Raw genomic sequence first — 21035 nt, 5'->3', positions numbered from 1 at the left:
GCTAGTTAGTTTGCATACTAACTATTTGTAAAAATGTCAGTTGGTTGTAGGTGTTCATTTCTCATGCTTAGATCATATATATGCACTGAATATTGTCAAAATTAGTAGCACACTCATGTTAGGTCATTGTGTAGTCCATTGTAGTCTTCTAGCACAAGATTCTCATTGATGTAAATTGAAGAAAAAGTCATTTGAAGCTAGCTGAAATACTATATCAGTCATACGTCCCTTGCATGTGAATTGTTTGATGAAATTCCTTGAGCTTTCATCAGCATTTTTTTAGAGCAGATTTGAGGAGGGTTATTACAGTGGTATCAGAGCTTGCTTGCAAAGTGTTTGACGAAATGTCAAACAACTAAAGTATAAAGATTTTTGGTGTTTGAAGCAGTTATAACCTATTGGGGTCATTACAGGGGTATCAGAGCTTGCTTGCAAAGTGTTTGACGAAATGTCAAACAACTGAAGTATAAATATTTTTGGTGTTTGAAGCAGTTATAACCTGTTGGGGTCATTACAAGTAAATTGAAATATAATTCAAAAATAACTACAACTGAGACTTAATAAAAATTTCCTATCAAATCTCAGAGAACAAAACAAAGACAAGAAAAGAGACAAGATGTGGGATGAAATCAACTCTTTGTATTTTTATTCATCCCTTTAAAATTGTATACAATTTTAGTGATCACCTCTATCAGAAAATAACACACATAGAGAAGCAACTATAACTTTTGTATTTAACTCTAGAACAAATTTACAGTATACATGGACCAACTCAGAATTCACATAGACTCATACAATAAAAGGAACTCGGACCCTCCTCTAGCCTTGGGAAATCACTTATATAGTGTGAGATGCAACAAGCTTTAGGCTTAGAGGGAAAAAATATAGTTTTCCTAAAAACAAAAAGATTATAATGGGACAAAAATGTCATAATTAAAAAACTTGCACGAGAAGAAATAAGATTAGTGATTGTTTGACTTGGTAACAAAATGGCTTCTTCATTGGTCACTTTGTGATGGGGCCAATTCTATTGTAGCAGTTTCTTGTGCATCCACTACACCTAATGATTGATCTTGCTTCATTTGTTGTTCTTCAGGTTGTGGGACCACTTTCTCTTCATATGTTGTGCCAGGCTCTGATATGTGGATATTTATTATAACTGGTTGGTTATCTACCAAATCATTAGTTTGGGTGGTTGTATTTGTTGGAAGCATGAATGCTAATGATATTCCTATGGGGGAGTATTCTAGAAATATTATTTTGATGATATGTAACATTCATGACTGTGTTTGTCATTGATGTCAACATAGCAGTTTTTTGTGGTATCTGATAGAAGAACAACGGTAAAGATCAAGTAGTTATGGACAGATCATTGAGTATTTTCACTAGTGAGGTTAATGGGAGATACTACTAAGTTTCTAGCATATGCATCTAACCTTGGGTGCATAATATATTAAGTCTAGAATAAGTTATGCAAGTTTCAATGAATATTGTTCTAAGATAGAGTTTACAGAAGCATGTTCTGGTAAACATGTTATCACTTTTAGCAGATTTGTTATTTTGAGAAGAAAGGTTAAAAGCATGTAGAAGACATGTTGGATATGACATGGCTAAGCTCGCTCATCATAATATTACACGTACAAGAAGTTATTCAAGTTACAAGGTGACAATTTAATGGTATTGCTAAGTATAACGTGTTCTTAATGAGGTCCTATAATAATTAATTGAGAAGGTGTAATAGCTAAATCAGGAAATTGTTTTATGGATTTGGTACAAAGGAAGAAAATTTTCCTTTGTTATGGATAATGATTGCATGAAGCACGAAGAGTGGAATAGAAGAGAAATAAGTTGATATGCGAGGATAAGAAAAATAGAGCAAAGTTGGAGAAAACTTCATTGCTGAGGTTTTATTTTATGATTTGAGGTTTCATATTTGGATCCAATGTTTTTGAACTAGTCTAAAAGGTCTATCAATGATTGGTCTAGTTGACAAGATAGAGGAAAGAGGTTAAAGCATAGAATGAACAATTATTCTACAAAGAATAGTTAAGAGATCAGTTGGACAATTAAGTTCAATGGTCTTGCCCTAGAAGTTTCTTGGATAGGGGGTCCTTCTACCTTCTACAACTCCTAACAAGGTTGGCACAACTCCTAACAAGATTAGAATCTCCTAACAGGGACTCTCATGTACTAAATGTGTTTATATACTCCTAACAAGGTCCATCCTCTAACAAGGAATATATATATTGGTATATCTTTGTGGGCATCATTCCCACCAAGGTTTTCCCTCTTATCAAGGGTTTCCCTAGTTAACAAATCTGGTTTAATTGTGTATGTGCATCTTGTTATGGTTTTTGTTTACTTTTATTTAATGGTTCAGATTAATTAAGATTGATTGACTCACCCCCCCCTCCCCCTCTCAGTTATCTTTGTGGACTATTATCTCTAACAATATTCATTGTTGCAGTTGGTTGATCTTTATCTCTATCATATGTTTGAACTGTTTCATCAACCAACAATACTTCTTCTCTGGAAATTTCTTTGTCCACACCTTTCTCTTCAAATGGTATTTGGAACAAGTGTGTTGCTGGAGAGTATTATGCCATCCACTTGTTGAAAAGTGTGTCATCTGGCCAATTAAAACTCAAAATCTCTTTCTCTTTCTTCAAAATATATTTTCCCAATTTCTTTAATTAAATAAAATCTTGATTGAAAGAACAAAAAAATATTTGAGTCTGTACAATTTCCTCTGTGGTTCTAGAAAACTAGATATAATCCTCCTTATTTGTACTACTTTATTCAATCTACTGCTCATTAATTCCTTCAATTCATTCACCCATTCCTCTTTATCTTTTATCATACCTATGCCATTGAGTGCATGGGGGAAAGATTAAAAACTTTGTTGAGATATTTTGGAAAATAAATATTCAGTCTCCTTTGTAAGAAATCCCTTTGTTGATAAAAAATAAAAAGGCCATTAGCTCAATCAAAGATCTTTTCAATCTGTTCATTAGAGCCATCAATGATGGAACAGCATAAATTAGTGATGGAATCATCTTTGCTGATCCATTTATTCAAAATTGGCCTTAAATATCTAAACTATGAATGCAAATGATACAAAATCAAAATAGCATCATAGAGGTAGTCTTCAAGAGATTAATGCAAATGCTGGAAGCAAAATAGCATTAAGAGGATACAAAAACAAGAGATGCAAATACAAGCCAGGTAGCATGCATATATAGGCTAGGAAGAGGGAGGAGGTGGCAACACCAACCAATTAGGAGCAACCATCTATCGGACTAAAGATAGCAAAGTATCTTCCCAAGATAGCTAATGGATGCTCACATGTAAGAAGGTGACACCTCACAACCATTCACCTAATAAGACATGCTTTATTAACCTAAGCGAGATTATTAAAAGTGTAGGAAAAACCTAGCAAAATAGGAAAAATAAAAAACTACTCTAAGACCCCCCTATAAACAAAGCTTAGGTGGATATAGAAATGGGTCCCAGCAAGTCAAGCCTGATGAGGTACCCATGTACATAAAATTCCCCCAAAAGAGAGAGAAAAGAGACTCCCCAAAGAAAATTAAGACTCCAAGTGAGAGGAAGCGGCCCCCCCAAAAGATGAAGCATCCCATACCCCTAGCAAAGCTTGCAAATTTTGTCCAGTAGATCCACTTACATTTAACAATTTTTCTTCCCTTAGAAAAAGGGACAAGATCCCAAGTGTGGTTCCTCATCAAGGAACTATACTCTTCTTGCATAGCTGCATCCCACTCAGAAATACAAAAAGCCTCATGAAAGGACTGTGGATTTCAGTTAGTAGCAATGAAGATATGTAGAGCATCCTAGAATTGTGAACGAGTCTACTTAGTGTCTGATGGATCCCCAACCCAATCACCTGCAAACTGCAAGGTCTGTCTAGCCCAAAGTGGACCAAAAGATCGAGAATCTAGAGGAGAATCATCAACCTATGAATGATGACTAGGAGAGGAAGGAGGTGAGTCCTCTGAATCACTCTCTGCATCAAAAGTGGAGGTAGAAGACTACTCAAGTGAATCTGACCCATTAGAAGATCTATCATGTATTCCAAGTGACTCCAATGTCAAAGTAGAAGGCAACCCTATGACCATGCTCTGCTGGTTGAGCTAATGCAAGTAGTGGAAGTTAAGATGGCCAAACCGCTCGTGCCATAATTTAATCACATCATTAGAGTGAGTGAGCAAAATAGATGAAGGAGGATCAGGAACAAAGTGAGAAAACAGATAGAGTCATGACTGATGATCTTCTCTCCCAACTACAACTACAAAATCACTATGCAACTCACGTATCTCCACTAAATCAGGAGTGAACTCAACCCGCTTGCCTAAACCTGTGTGAGTGATTTGGTATATTGATAGGAGATTAGTTGATAATGAGGGTACACAAAGAACATCATGGAATGTGCCATCCCCCACATCAATAGACCCTCTCCCACACACCTCAATAGGAGTGTCATCACCCATCAAAATAGAAGGCATAGTACATGGCTCCAAGGATGCAAGTTCTTCCTTAGATGAAGCCATGTGGTGTGAAGCACTCGAATCAAGAACACAAGTGGATGGCGAGGAAGCAACTGCAAAAAGGGCCTTGCCCTTTCCTTTCCCCTTGCTATTTTCTTTTTCCTTGTTAGACCCTTCATTAGAACTTTGTTTGATAGACTCAGGAACATTGATATTATTCTTCTCAAGAATGTATGTCAAGTGATCAAGTTGTTTCTGTAAACATTTATGTTCATTATGACCAGGTCTTTTACAATAGGCACATTTGACCTTTTCTTTCTTAGGCTTATTGCCCTTTGAAGATGGTGTATCAATAGTTTCTTTTGAAGAAACCGATATTTGATACTTCTTCTCCTCGCTATTCTTTTGTTTCTTGTCCTTACAATTGTTGTTACTACTTTGTCCTTGTTGTTCTTTTGTGCCTTGGTTGGTTGCTAAGGCATGTGACTTAGAGGACTTAAGAGCACCCATCTGGATTAGCTTGTCCTGTTCTCAAGTGAGATTGACCGCAAAATCATCTAGAAATGGCATGGTGAATTGAGTACCAAGTGCACCCTTAGTAGCATAGAAGGTAGAGGCAAACACAGAATATTCTGAACTTAGCTTAGAGAGAATACTAAGAATCAGTTGTTCATCTTTCTTTTCAATTCCACATTGTTTTAATTGCAGCCTTAGTGATTCCAATTTGGTGAAGAAATCTTGAATTGTGTTGAAATTGCCTGGACTCAAACTAATTAGTTCATTTTCCAACATATGACCCCTCATTGAATCTTGTGTGCCAAATAGTGTTTCTAGCTTTGTCCATACTTCATTTGGTGTATCCAAAGACTCAATGTGAAATAGCAAGTCAGGAGAAACAGACAAACACAATGTTCCATATGCCTCATCACATTTGTTAAACCACTTAGGCTTGTCTTCATCTTTAGCAAGTTCAGTTTCAAGTCCCATAGTTATCCTATTTAATCCAGCTTTTCTTAAGTGAATTATCATGCGTGATTTCCACTCAAAGTAATTGTATGGAGTTAGGATGGGCATATTTGTTTGATCCATGATGAAGAAATGCAAAGAAATGCTAAAAAGAAGAGAACCCAACCACGACAATGCCCCCCCCCCCCCTTTTACTCAATCAAAGAACACCCCCCCCCCCCCCCCCACCCAAAGAAATATGATTTGGCACTTTATTTTAGTGCGTTTACAACTACCACTAAAAAGAAATACTTAATGGTCTTGATTTCAATGCATTACAAACCCTCATGAAGAGCATATGCTAAAAGTGAAATTTGGACACAATAATCATGGAAACAAATAGCACCACTGCGATCTACTCGAAAAATCATACACTTTCAAAAAAAGAATCACCTTGATACGAGGTCGTATGAGAAAGTTATGATCCTCCAAAGTTTTCAAAATGAGAACTATGCACAGTCACGACTGAGAATCTGCAATTTCTAAAGAATTCATCCATGAAAATCAAAAAAAAACTCCACTAGTGGATAGAGCACAAAAAAAATAGCCAAGTTCATAGCAAGAATCATCAAAATCGGAGTCTGTATGAGCAAGAATGAGACATTTGAAAACTGCATTCAAATCTGCGACTGCCAACGGAGAGGGGCTGTAGCCTTTCATGCTCAATTCTGCAAAATATACAGCTTGCATGCAAAATCTAAAAGATACCCAAATGGTTTTTCGGGGCTACGAACAAAACTCAGAAAGCATTTTTCTTGTTAATGTACAAAAGATGTTGTTGTAGTGTAAATTAGACGCCTTTAACAGTAAAAAATGGCTCCAAAAATCAAAAACTGACCCCAGCAACCAAAATATGACATGCAAATGCTGGATCAGCTTCCTAAGTCCATCAATCGTATGCTGGAACCTGCAATACTAATTGAAAACTCCAAATATGCAAGTTGGTTGTCAGATTTGAGATTGAAACCCCAGAGAAAAACTGTTTTTGTCAAGACTTTTCTGATTCTCAAGATCATCCAAAGATGCAAGAGAAGAGCATACTTCATTTTTCAAAAAACTACAATAAAGTTTATTAGCCCCCCCCCCCCCCCCCCCGAATCTCTCAAATAAGGAAACTAAAATCTACTCTTGCACATAGAAAAGCTTTGATACCATGTTAGAATCTGATAAGATTAATAACCCAAAAAATTAGTGCAAAGAATAAATATCTAAACTATGAATGCAAATGATACAAAATCAAAATAGCATCATAGAGGTAGTCTCCAAGAGAGTAATGCAAATGCTGGAAGCAAAATAGCATTAAGAGGATGCAAAAACAAGAGATGAAAACACAAGCCAAGTAGCATGCTTATATAGGCTAGGAAGAGGGAGGAGGTGGCAACACCAACCAATGAGGAGCAACCATCTATCGGACTAAAGATAGCAAAGTATCTTCCCAAGATAGCTAATGAATGCTCACATGTAAGAAGGTGACACCTCACAACCATTCACCTAATAAGACATGCTTTATTAACCTAAGCAAGATTATTAAAAGTGTAGAAAAAACCTAGCAAAATAGGAAAAATAAAAAACTACACTAAGAAACCTACTCTCCCCACTAAATACAAAATTATGTCTCCAATTTTGTCCTCATGTTGGATGCCCAGCTCAACATGTAATGACCATAATTTGGCATTCTCTTCCTCAAGTTCATTAGCTATGTAAAAATTAGGTTGTTGGGGTGTGCTTGGAATCTCCACAATAGGACTAGGACCAAAAGGTGGCAATGGAATAGGAGCAATTGCAATTCTGAGCTAGCCAAACTGCCTACCCCTCTTTCTTTTTGCAAATTTGTAGATTGTCCTGCCCCTTTCATCATAGGCCTCGAGTGCCTTTTCAAAATTTTCATTTAATTCAATGAATTTATTTTTATCATTTGCAATCATCACTACCCAAAATTTGCTATCTCTTTATTCATTTGAGCTACTTGCTCACTATCTACCTCATCTACTCTATAAACCATGAGGCTACCTATATGCTTAGAATCTAAGACCTCTTGGATTCTAGCTTTCTCTCTCTTCTTGATAGACCACATAACCAAGGCTTTATGGTCATCACTTTATTTTACCCCTTTATGGGCTTGTACTACTTCTTCTTCAGTCCTGAATTTAGTCTCTTTTTCATTCCTTACTACATCAAAACCATTAGATTAGCAATGTCTCATTCTGGTAGTATCAGGACTCCTGAGTCTTTCAATAACTACCTTCCCCCTATAGGGGTTATTTGATTAAACTCTTTCGTGAGGTCATCTTTAACTTCCTCTTTAATATATGAGTCATGTTTAGAAGATTTCTTAGCTTTGATTTTCTTGTAGTTAGCCTCAAAAACTTCAATGTTATTTCTCCATAAAAATTGAATGAATGCCCTGGATTTGACAAAACTTTCATCATGCAAAAATTTCTTTGATGTCTACTCTATAATAGGGTCAATCTCCTTCCCTCTGAAATCCTCTACTGTGAGAGCTAGGAGTGGCATAGGGGGTTCTTTAGGTGCTCCTTCCTCCACATCTATTATAATTACTACAATGTCACTCTAACCTCCCATTTGTTTCAGCTTCTCTCTCAAGGAGTCTTCATCATCAATGTGGATGGGTGCTTGTGAGGGGGAGTACTCCTTAGCTTTAGATGAAGAGCCCTGTTCTAACTTCTTTCTTTTAGCAGTAGGTGCTAAAGGAGGACTCTCTAAAAGTTGTCTCTTATAAAGAGGAATATGTTGTATATTTACACTTTTTTCCACAACATAACTTGCCTTCCTCTATAATGTATATTGACCTGGACTTATGATGGATTTGCTTGCTAGCCTCTTTTCCACTTCTATGGCTTGGTCTAGGTAGGCTTGTACCAAATTTGTCTTTTTCTCATTTAGGGTTTTCATGAACCCAATAAAATTGTTCATAAGTTTCTTAATTTTATCTCCCCAATATTTTATATCAAATAGGGGGTCATAGTTCTAATCTAATACATTAATAAAATCAAGAATTTTACTATACACTTTCCATTTTCCTTTTCTTACTTCCTATTCTTGTAATGAAAACTCATTCCTAATTATACCCTTAGGAAAGTAAATAAAATGTTCATAAGACCTAGTCTTAGTTCTATCCTTAAACATGTCATAAAATCCTTTAGGGTCAATGAAATGTGGGTGGCATTGGGCCATATGATATCTTTCCAAAAATTCACCTAAAAGTTGTCTCTTATAAAGAGGAATATGTTGTATATTTACACTTTTTGCCACAACATAACTTGCCTTCCTTTGCAATGTATATTGACCTAAGCTTATGGTGGATTTTCTTGCTAGCCTCTTTTCCACTTCTATGGCTTGGTCTAGGTAGGCTTGTACCAAATTTGCCTTTTTCTCATTTAGGGTTTGCATTAACCCAATAAAATTGTTCATAAGTTTATTAATTTTATCTCCCCAATATTTTATATCAACTAGGGGATCATACTTCTGATCTAATACATTAATAAAATCAAGAATTTTACTATGCACTTTCCATTTTCCTTTTCTTACTTCCTATTCTTGTAATGAAAACTCATTCCTAATTATACCCTTAGGAAAGTAAATAAAATGTTCATAAGACCTAGTCTTAGTTCTATCCTTAAACATGTCATAAAATCCTTTAGGATCAATGAAACGTGGGTGGCATTGGGCCATATGATATCTTTCCAAAAATTCACCTAAAAGTTGTCTCTTATAAAGAGGAATATGTTGTATATTTACACTTTTTGCCACAACATAGCTTGCCTTCCTCTGCAATGTATATTGACCTGGGCTTATGATGGATTTGCTTGCTAGCCTCTTTTCCACTTTTATGGCTTGGTCTAGGTAGGCTTGTACCAAATTTGCTTTTTTCTCATTTAGGGTTTGCATGAACCCAATAAAATTGTTCATAAGTTTATTAATTTTATCTCCCCAATATTTTATATCAACTAGGGGGTCATACTTCTGATCTAATACATTAATAAAATCAAGAATTTTACTATACACTTTCCATTTTCCTTTTCTTACTTCCTATTCTTGTTATGAAAACTCATTCCTAATTATACCCTTAGGAAAGTAAATAAAATGTTCATAAGACCTAGTCTTAGTTCTATCCTTAAACATGTCATAAAAGCCTTTAGGATCAATGAAACGTGGGTGGCATTGGGCCATATGATATCTTTCCAAAAATTCACCTAAATGCCTCCATCCTCCTTTGGTAATTACAAAATTATTGTACCTCGAGATCTACCCACCGGCTCCTTTTCTTCTAGTCCTCCTATCTGCCATAAGAATTTTGTAATTCCAATCTTGAGTGGCACTTGATATGGCAGGACATGGAGCTTCCCTTGGAAGCCATACACTCTAAAGATAGTAGAAATAGAGTATGGGATGATGTCCCCCCAGTTATGGCTCACCTTCAATACTTTGGCATGATCTTTAGGTCTAATCAATTCTAATAAGGGATGAGATATTTCAGGATTATCTCCTATTAGAAAAATCTTCAGCTTTGAGGCAAAATATTGATCAAACCTAACAAAACTGGCATCGATGACCTCCAAGGTCATGTCAGCACTCTACAATTGGCTTGGTAAGTTTTCTCCATCCTTCTCCAACTCTAGCTTCTTCTCCTTACAGAAAGAAAAATCCCCTTTGTATAGACATGTGTACATTAACATTGAATACCAATAGTCTCAACTTTGGCCTTATTGATGCCAATAAATCCATTATGGATTTCTTCTACAAGATATGTGGTGAAAAAAAATGGAGCTCATGCTATATTTTAGTGTCTGGGTAATGATAAAAACTAAAGATCCTTGAACATGATCCTATTCATCCATCCCAAAAAAAATTCAGAGGGAGAAATAGAGGGCCTATGCCCTTGGGTTAAAATATTTCTTCAATAATGGCTTAGGGGTATTGGTTGTTACTAATGGAAAATGCCCTATCTTCACAAAGTGCTCTTGTAGTGGACCTCTCCTCAGGTATACCCTACGAGCATTATATCATGCCTATAAATCATCTAGGTCTATCTTTTCATGCAATACATGGTTAGGGTTTAGCATGAAGACCTTGCTAATTACCTCAGGTGTGACCCTAAAGAGGTTGTCTCCTGCATGGTTTTTCACTCCCCTTAGCATTGGAGCATACCTCTTTACTATCATTGCAAAAAAATCATTGTCAAACAAGACACCAGGAACAATTATTTTTCCAATGTTGAATTGCCAAACATTGCTCAAAGGAGTATCATGCTTCCTCTAAAAAAAACTATTTTCCAAACAACTCCAAACCACCAACAAATGTTTGGGCATCCCTCAACCAATTTTCTTTATCATAAAAACCCTCGCTAACTAGCAATCTAGGGTGTTTGAGGACTATTTTTTTTCCCTTAGTTGCTTCATTAGTGGAAAGGGGCAATTGATGTAGAAAGTTATCATGCACATTTCTTTGTTAGTAATCCACTTTCCCCATGAAATCTCTTTGTAGAGGCATCGTAGAATTTTATTGCAATTGATATTGGAAAAATCTCAAGTAGCAAAGAGTTTTAAGAACTTACCCACAAATCTGCTTACTTCACTGAAAATTGATTGTCCATAATAATTCATTATGTAAGGAAATGAAACTATGAGCTCTAGTTCTTTATGCTTCAAATTTATTTTGCTTGGTAATTGATTATGAATTGAATTTCAAGTTTTATGCCTATTTTTCTTCACACAAACTCGCATTGATACACCATTAATGCTCTAACAGCCAAATTGTAGGTTGCACCAAAAATGTGAATATGATTGTTGATCTGGACATGATCGGATAGTGTTGTTTTAAAGTTAACATTACTACATTACCTTTTGGGAAGTTGGACACATGTCACCATGTCACTTTCTCACTTTGGTTAAAGTTTGAGCACCTTCAAGATGCGAGAAAGCCATGATCATTGATCTTTATTTGATCAATGATCACAAAGATCTTGGTTGTCACTGTATTTATTTTAAAATATGGGCCCATTGAGACACATGTCAACATATCACTTTCTTGCTTTGGCTAAACATCATGCATCTTCAAAATGCAAGAAAGTGACATCCGTCAATCCTCATCATACAGACGATTAAGATCTTTGCTTGATGTTGTATGTATTGTGTGGCCAACATGGCAATGTGGCGAGTGATCACATTCTTGCTTTGGATAAACATCAAGCAACTTTAAAATGTGAGAATGTGATGACCATCAATCACTTGATGATCTAACAGCTATGAGAAATCAGTACCTTTTATCATACTCAGTATTCATAGCAAATCAGAATACGCCACTTAGAACTATGCGTTGCCAGCCTCCTTTTGCAACTTAGAATATGGGCTAGCCCTACCATATCCACATGTCAACATATTGAAATCTTGCTTTGGTTAAAGCTCAAGCACTTCTATTTTTTGAAGATGCAATAGTCATTGATCTTCTGAAGATCTACTGTTATAAAGATGCATTTTCTTCTTGCTTATTTGGAGCATTATATGGGCCCACCTTGACACTTGTCAATACATCCATCTTTGCACTTTTTAATCATCTTGCATCTTGAATCTATGAAAATACAAGAACCCTTGATCTATATTTCAATTAATGGTTGGTAAAAAACTCTTCTTACTACATACTTTAGGGACCCACAAGGATAGGTGTCGATCTATCGTATTTTCACAATTTTTACTTAGTGAACAACTCCATCATGCGACTATACGACAGCACTTGATTACAAGTAGATCAATGATCAGAAAAATAATACATTTTTCTTTAGAACCAATGTGGATATGACAGCTGGCACACTTCGACAGATATTTCAAAATGATACTCTATGGCCCTCGCCAGGACACACATCAAAATGTCGCATCTTCACACTTTTTAATCAATGAGCAGCTCTACTTTGCAAGGATGCGACCGTCATAAATTTGAAAGGATATCAATAGTTATCATGAAACAACAAACCTTCATGCTTCTTGGGCCCTATTGGACAAGTGTCACCTCATCACTTTCTCACTTTAGTTAAAAACTTTGCATCTTGATTTTGTGAGAAACCAATCAATTGTAGATCTAGGATGAGATCAACAGTTAGGAAAATAACTTGCCCAAAAGTCTTTGAACAAGGAAAAACAACACATGAGCTAACCAGAAAATGACCTTGGGTTAAAATAGAGTTACACACTAGGGTAAAATAGGGATTCACAAAAAATTTCAAAGGTTGCATGAAGACCAAATAATAAGAAGATTTTTGAAGGGTTTTTAGGGTTTTATTTAAAATCTTCCCATGCACATTTCAAAATGTGAACAACATTTCTCAATTTTAAGAACCTAGCGCACAAATTATACTAGGACATAGTAATTAGGGATTTTTTAGGGCATAATTAATCAAGAGGCACAAAAACCCTAATCACAAAAGGCTAACTAGATTTTTTCACAACAAAATTTTGAAAGATTTTTATCAGGTGAAAAAAATATGCCAACATATAGGTCACTCACACAAATATTAAAACTTGATTGGAATGATAATATTGAGCTTGAAACTCTAATTAAGGAGAAAATATATAGCTCTTAGAGAGTCTGCAATTGAAAGAAAACAACTAGATGGAAAACATTTTTTAGAATAGCAAAAATATTTAGCTCATCATCATGCACCATAGAAATGTTAGATATATGGATAAAAGATAGTAAAAAAATTGGTCATAAACTTAATGTAGGAGAATTCACTTTCCTCTAATGTATTGCTTTTAGGATTCATCTCATGTCTTAGCTTAGTATGTCTCATATTCAAATATCTTCCAAAAAAGTGGCATTGAAATATCAATATTCTCAATTTGCAATAGAAATTTATGCAAATCTCCATAATTATTGCAAGAACTTTTACATATTATATATTGAACTCATCTAAATCTTTTCATTATCACATAAAATAGAGTTCAAAAATTATGTCTTACTTCCAAGGATAACCATATTTGGATTAAGTATCACCGCAACTTTTTTATATGATTGCAAGTATAGGGTAGTTTCAACATGATTTTGACAACCAGTTTCACATACTTTATTTATCTGTACAAAGCAAGAGTGTAACCTCTCAAATATTATTTGAAATGTGTTAGAATTTAAAAATCGTTAAATGAATGCTTCAAATATTTCATTTTGTGTTGTATCTATAAATTATTTTGGATGTGTAATTTTCATAATGGTCCCTTTATCTTTCATCTATATAGTATCCTTATACCATCTTAAAATGGACGCACTTTATTTTGAGACCTTTTAGTCCTCCTTAGTATAGTTTTGGTCTTTTTTCCTCTTCTCCCTTTCCATTTCATGCTTCTTCATCATCTCTCACTTTTCGACATGCTCTTCTAGGTATTGCTTTGCTACCCTTTTGACCATATCTCCTAATTAGTTTGTTATCTTCCAGTTTCACCTGCACCTCCTTCTAGACCTTTTTGAGGCCTACCTATCCCCTCACCTAGGACTAGATTGACCAAGTCGACCTAGTCCCTAGTAGTTTTGGGATTTGGGGCCCAAAAATCATTGAGTTTACCACTTGATTTAATTAATTCCCTAATCGACCTAGTTGTTTTCTTGCCTAAAAACTAGTATATAAGGAGGCTTGCGGGGTTCATTTTCATATCATGCATTCACAAGACATCCACAAGAAAACAAGTAATCAAGGTGTTCTTCTTCAATCAATCATTTTCAATTATTTAAGTCTAAGCATCTCCTTCTTGCATCAAGCTTATTCCTTCAAGGTGGTCGTGGAGTTTGTCTCTAAGGAGAAGATCTATCATTCCAATCCATTCAATTTCTTCTATTATTCATCCATGGTATGCCATATACATTTTTGTACATGAGGATTTGGCTTCTTTGATGTCTTTATGGTTTGTTTCAGTCAAGGCTATTACACTTACATACTTGATCACATATCAAAGTCAATTGCATCTTTGAAGGTAATTGTATCTTTCATTTGATATTATTCAGATCCACTATATGCAAGCATTTCCTTTATCAACTATATTTTAATTTATAGTTATTTCCTTAACCTAAGACTTGACCAAGGAAAGCCTTCATCCAACCCAAAAACAAAAACCCTTCATTTTGTATGTGTAGGAGTAGGATAGCAAGATTTTGCATGCATATATGAAAATAACTCTTCAAAAGATTTCTAGAGAAGTTGGTTCGATTTTATTACAGTGTCATCGAACTACATAAATTTTTCCAAACTATGTCAACTCCATGGAAATATGTCCTTCCTCCATGTTGACCTAGTCCTTTTTGCTTTCTTGCCAAATGATTTCTAGGGTTTGTTCATTTTGTTGATTCAATGGGGAATCCATATTCAGATATTCATAAACATGCTTAGATTCATGATTTTCAGACATAAAATACATCTTCCTCTATGTATTTCAAGGTGAGCCTTTTATGTCTTATTTCCTTTCGTATATTTATCTTAGATATATATCTTAATTGGGTTTATTGTATACACATACCATCTAGATCTACATTATTTGAAGCAATTGGTTCAATTTCACATACACATTGTCCTATAAGGGCCAAAGATTGTGTTTCTTTATATTGCATTCCCCTTTATAATTTGAATTATGTATTGGCATCCTTCTTACTTTGTGTTCTAGCTAATCTAATTTAAATTATAAGTGGAATCATTTTAGAAATTCCCCTCTTTCCCTCACATACATATTTGAATGGCTTAGTGGCCCAAAAAAGTGCAGACCTACAATCCTATTAAAGTGTCTCCCTTTTCCCCCTAAACATTTTGGTGAACCCAATTTTGTCAACTCTTTTTTTGTGGTGTTAGATAACTCCTTTTCATTTTATTAGATTTTTACCTTCTTTTGGTGAACCCGACAAATCCCCCCTTCTACTTAGAGTTAGATTGTTTGAGGTGTTTACCTTCTTTTTGTGAACTTGACAAGTCCCCCCTTCTTCTTCAAGTTAGATTATTTGAGATTTTTACCTTCTTTAGGTTAACCCAACTCTGTCAACTCTTTCTTTTGTGGTTGTAGATCACTCCTTTTCACCTCATTGGGTTCTTGCCTTTTTTTGGTGAATCCATTTAATTACCATCTTTTCTTATTGGAGTTAGATTGCATTATCTATCTTTGTATGTTAGATTTTGATATATCTAGATCTACTCTATATGATATTGTTTGTATTGATCATATTTAGATCTCCTTTTTCATTAATATTGTTTTAATATAGATTTCATTTCATATATTTTCATTTTGAAAATACAAAAAAATTACATCTAATTCATCCTTTTCAATGGGATTATTATCTTTATTTTCAAGTTATTTTCATGATCTTAAAGACATTCCATTTTATGTATATGGTGATGCTTCAATTTGTTCTTTTATTGAAGCTCACCTTCCTAAAGGCAATGTTGATCAAACTTTAGCAATTCATGATAGTGCTACTATTTGGGATGAGCCTTTGAATAGGAAAATTGACTGCTCTCTTCCTCATGAAGATTTTTCGTCTAATGTGTGCTTTCCTCCCTCCTTGGATGATTTTCCTATTTGGGATGAACCCTTAGATAAGGACATGTATTATTCTCTTCCTCATAAGACACATTTGGATGATGACATATTTTTTTCTATTAATGATCAACCTCTTTCTATGCATCCTATTAACATTCCTTCTATACGTGAGCCCTTTATGAGTTTTGTTTATCCTAATCCTAAAAGTGCCTTAGAAATAGAACCACACATTTGATGTTTCTCATAAAATATCTTACTTCCATTTAGGTCTTGTTGAAAAATATGATTCTCATGACCTTGCTTTTACCAATGCCAACTTAGATCCTAAGGATCCTACTCACATTGATTGTATAAGTGGATTCTCACCTCTTCAAGATTGGAAAACCCCAGATTCTACACTAACATTATCCATTCTTGGCTTTGTGCATCCAACACCTTTATTTGATGAATATATTCATATTAAATGTTTCTCTATAACATTGCATATAATTGAACCTAAGTGACCCTCTTTATCTATGCTTCATCCTTCTTTTCAATTAATTACTTATATTATGTTTCATATGATTTGCAATGTTGAACAATATCTTTTTCATGATCATTTTACTTGATACATCTACATCCCTATTATGTTTCTACTAGCTATGATACATTGTTATCATATTTTTATGGATATCTTTGTCCTACTTTGTGAGTAACATATAGTAATTTCCCTTATCTCCTCACTTGAGGGCAAGGCCCTATTTCCTCTTTCTATCTATATCATTGGATTTATTTCTCTCCCTTTGGTGTCTTGTTTTCCTTTTATATGATAACATGTTTTCTTGTGTTCATTTATTTTGTTTACTTATATTTGCTTGAAACCACATGTCTAGTATAAATTGAAAATGCCTAGGGAGGTATAATGTGATTCTTCTTCTCTTCTTTTTTTCCAATACCCAATATGAACTTGCATTCTCTTATAATTTGATGTTTTCTCTTTCATGCATTTATTGTGTTACACTGGATTATCATCCTGGGTGCAATCTTAGGCTTGTAGGCGCATCTTCATTAAAATTTAATCTCTCATTTAAGGCATATATTGGATTTTTCTCTCAAGGATCTATTATCCCTTTGTTGTTTTTTTTGTGATCATGCATAATATGGTATCCTTTCATCTTCCTCCTTCATTTCTCTATAGATTACATTATTTTATGGTACATTCTTATCTTTGGCTATGAAAAGCTTTGTTACACGGAGGATCATGTCTATTTATTGCCTAGCAAATATCTTTTTATACCTTGGATAGTAATGTTTCTAATTTAGTAATCATCTAAGTTTCCTTCATAAGTGATATCTTTTCTAATATTTTTTTTTTTAGAGTTGGGTATCCTATGATATTTCTTTCTTTAATTATCTATGGTGTTGCATTATTATATAACACTTCTTGTTGAATATGGCATGTTTTTATTTTGTGTACAACTGTTAGTTGTTTCTTACAATGTTAGAAAGTAAATTCCACCAAGATAACTTGTGGGAGGGGTGGGGGGGGTGGGAGGGTTGTGTGAATTAGCTACCTAATCAAAATAACTTTTATTAACCTTATTATATATGAAACATGTAATCAACAATTGTAATAACCACAAGAAGATAACCACATGCAATAACACTAGATTTCTTAACTAGGGAAACCCTTGATCAGAGGTAGAACCCCGATGGGGATGGTACCCACAAAATGATGTACTGATATATAAATTCCTTGCAAGAGAATGAACCCTATTAGGAGTCAATAAAATAAATTCAGTACATATTAGTCCTTGTTATAAGGCTTTGAATCCCTATGAGGAGATTCCAACCCTGCTAGGAGTTGTGGAAAGAAGGACCCATTGTTTAAATAGCTTTAGTGGCAAGACCACTAAACTCACTGTTCAACTGGCCTTAGTATTATTCCTTTCAAAACATTACCAAACAATTAACAACTAGCACTCTCTTCAAAATATAATCACTTTCTCATTTGGTGTGCCTTTGCTACACCAAACACTTCTCAGATCTAAATACCAGATTTGCAAACTCGCATCACACAAATGCCTTAGATCGCTTACTCATATGAAATTCACACTTAAAATTCACTTCAATATCATGTTCATAATTAATCACAAGGAAAACATATTTCCTTCATACCAAGTCCTCAAATTAATTTATTGAGTCGACCTTGAGGCTTTCTCAATTTACAATTACAATAGCACCTCATTAAGATAAAGCAATACATGTTACATTACATCATTTCATGATTACATAACATTGTCAGCTTACAGTCATCAAAAATCTTGATAGTTACAACCTTGAACTTTGTGCACTCACTCACATCATCATCATGATGCCTTCTACCTCTATCTAAGTGTGATTAAATAATATTATATCCTTGTTAGGAGATATAATCCAATTTTTGGAAACTACTTCTCAAGAACTCTATTTGTATAGTGTCTTTAGTAAATCTCGAATAAATGTCACCATTCTTTGACTTTATGCATGCGCTCATAGCCACATCATCAAGATAATCTGTAGAACATATCCTCAACTATGCTTGACCTCATCTTCAATCCTTGAACCTCACAATCTCAAACTCTATATGTTGTTATGTCTATCTTCACACAACAATGTTAGCATGAATGTTGATGATACTACATTAGGGGAGTATCCTAAGCATTGGAGAGTATTGACATGTTGCATTCATGATTGTGTTTGTCATTGATGTCAACATAGCAGGAAGTCTATGAAGACTGGCAAAATAGTAGAGAGAGATCTTAGTTGTATGGACAAGGTTTTGCTTGTTTGGTGATGCATGGTCATGGACATGTTCAATATAGTGTCCTAATGATGAGGTTCAATGTGTAGCATGTAATTCAAAGATACACAGAAGTTGTACTTTATTTACTAAGAGTAGTATAGAGACAGAGCACTTGGAAAGCGATTTCTGATGTTTGTATTATATCTTTCATCTGAGAAGTAATAAAGAGATGTGCAGTTAGACAGTGACAAAGGATAGTTAGATGATGATGGTAGTGGATGCGCAAGCTCTAGTATCACACGTGTAAAGTTTTGTATAGACTATGAGCCAATAGTGTTATACTAATTGTAATTAATTAATAACCTTATTATAATTAATTAGGAAAGCCTTAAAGTTGACTCAAGGAATTATTTTGAAGATATGATATAGAAAGATGTTTTCCTTATTTGAAAAAGTGTACCTATATTGCATGAAGTGCAAAGTGTGAAAAGGAGTAGAGTGTTTACTAAAAGCAAGTGATCCAAGGGATTATTGGATGTGAGTTTTGTGATCTGGTTACAAGATTAGGAGCAGAGATTTGGTTAATAGGAAAAAGGAAGAAAGTAATATTCATTTATATTGTTCTACAAGGAATAATATAGAGATCATTTGGATAGTGGGTTCATTGGTCTTTCCCTTGAAGCTATTTGGGAAGTGGATCCAATTGTCTTCCACAAATCCTAATAGGGTTGGCACAACTCCTAATAGGGATGGAATCTCCTAACAGGGATTCAAAGTCTCCTAACAAGGACTAATATGCATTGAATGTTGTTATAGACTCATAATAGGGTCCATCCTCTAACAAGGAATATTTGTATTAGTACATCATCTTGTGGGTACCATTCCCACTGGGGTTTTCCCTCTTACCAAGAGTTTCCCTAGTTAACATATCTGGTGTTATTATTTACGAGTATCTTGTTGTGGTTTCTAATTATATTGCTCATATGGTTAAGTTTGTTTAAGGTTGATAATTGTGATAATAGTTGGATAACTAATTCACCTCCACCCCCCTTTTAGTTATGTTGGTGGACTATATATTCTAAAAATTGGTATCACAAATTCAGGTCCTTGAAGAGAAAGCTATATAGCTTTGGGAGATCAATGGTGAGTCATTTCAGAAAAGATAATCCTAAGTCTAATAGAGGAAATTTTGACACCTAGAAGATGGAGCTTCTTGGTGAGACATCATAAATGAGTAAAGAACTAAGCATTGAGTTTCTAGATCCAGAATCCTTTTGTAGCATACAAAAGAATAGAGGCACAAGTAAAGATAGATTCATATTCGAAGAAGACAAGAAAATCAAGGAAGGTATTAATCAGCTTATGGAAAGAGAGCCAGAAGGTATGGAAATTTTTGTTTGTTGGACATGTAAAGAGTTTGGTCATTTTTCATCTAGATGTCCTAATACAGTAAGAAAATTTAGAAAGAGTTCACTTTCTAATGGAGATGAAGAATTTAAAGCAAGTAAGGAAAGATTCTTGAATAACTTTGATGTTGAAGATAAGGAGCATGAATTGGTTAATGAAGAGGAAGTATAAGAGATATCTTTGGTTACTATTGTTGATCCAAAGGCTAACTATGAAAATGTGAAAGTTATCATTGAGATTAATAATGATTTGCAAAATGGGAATCAGTTTGAAGAGTAGAGATCTAAGCCTAGAGTAGAAGAAAGAGTTGAGTTGACAACTCCTAGCAAAAATATATCAAACATGATAAATGGACAAGGCGAAGTTGTGAGAAACAAGGCTAGACTTGTATGCAAAGGTTACTTGTAGCAAGAAGGCATAGACTATGAGGAGAAATATGCCCCTATAGCCAAAAAGGAAGTAGTAAGAATGTTCTTTGACTATGCAACAAATAAGAAGTTCAAAGTATATCATATGGATGTTAAATCAACCTTGCTAAATGGAGAACTTGAAGAAGAGGTATATATTGAGAAATCTGAAGGTTTTTCTCTAACAGAAGAAAAAGATATGGTATGCAGACTAAAGAAATCTCTATATGGTCTGAAGAAAGCACGTAGAACCTAGTATGCAAGGTTGGACAACTATTTGGCAAAACTTGGATTTGTTAAAGGTGTGATAGATAGTAACTTGTATTTGAAAGAAATTGAGAATGGATTGTTAATAATAGTAATATTTGTTGATGACATCATATTTGGAAGAAATCATGAAGCAAGTGATATATTTTCTAAAGAG

This window comes from Cupressus sempervirens, chromosome 11 (assembly GCF_028749045.1).
Source record: "Cupressus sempervirens isolate cs-2001-9-10 chromosome 11, ASM2874904v1, whole genome shotgun sequence".
Taxonomy (NCBI): domain Eukaryota; kingdom Viridiplantae; phylum Streptophyta; class Pinopsida; order Cupressales; family Cupressaceae; genus Cupressus; species Cupressus sempervirens.
The sequence above is the reverse complement of the archived record's forward strand: the minus strand, read 5'-3'. Positions refer to the sequence as shown.